The following is a 689-nucleotide window of genomic DNA, read 5'->3' as shown; positions in this document are numbered from 1 at the left end:
TTGTATTCAACAATTATGCGCAATAATATACCTTTACTCAATCACTCCCTGTCAGATCTTGAATCCCTCACTAAGTTTATTTTTAGTCATTGTAATGCAGCCATTCTTCTCTAGGCTGTTCATCTTCTGTATCGGACAGAATCTGCATTTACTTTGTTTTTAAAAGGCCTAATGCATTTTTAAAGAGATTTCCTTTCTCCAGATGAAGTTCCTTGCTTACATTGTGTTACAATGAACAGGGTTGCTGAGTGGGACCATGTGTGTCGATGGATGGACGGCTGCGTTAAGTACCTGACACCTGACGTGTCCACGGTACAAGCAGCTTTAGCTACCATTACATTGAACTCGGACAAGTGGCCTACCTTCTGTTCAATTATTCACATCACCTGCCCTTCCTTGCAGATGTTTCTTTAAACAACTAATGGTGGGTTTTCCTCCTATGTTACAGTAGTTATGGAGTCCGTGCCAGTTGGACTCTTCTCTGGTGCCCCGTGTTATAGCTTTAAAGTTTGTTTCAAATGGATTTACAGTATTGCATGTAACCTACCATTCATTCATTCTGCACATTGTTACAGTGCCTTCAGAAAGTATTTGTACCCGATTACTTATTCCACAATTTATTGTTAAAGCCTGAGTTCAAAATGGATGAAATAGATTTTGTTTCTCACCCATTACACACACTATCCCAT

The sequence above is a fragment of the Oncorhynchus gorbuscha genome, linkage group LG02 (genome assembly GCF_021184085.1).
Source record: "Oncorhynchus gorbuscha isolate QuinsamMale2020 ecotype Even-year linkage group LG02, OgorEven_v1.0, whole genome shotgun sequence".
Taxonomy (NCBI): Eukaryota; Metazoa; Chordata; class Actinopteri; order Salmoniformes; family Salmonidae; genus Oncorhynchus; species Oncorhynchus gorbuscha.
The sequence above is the reverse complement of the archived record's forward strand: the minus strand, read 5'-3'. Positions refer to the sequence as shown.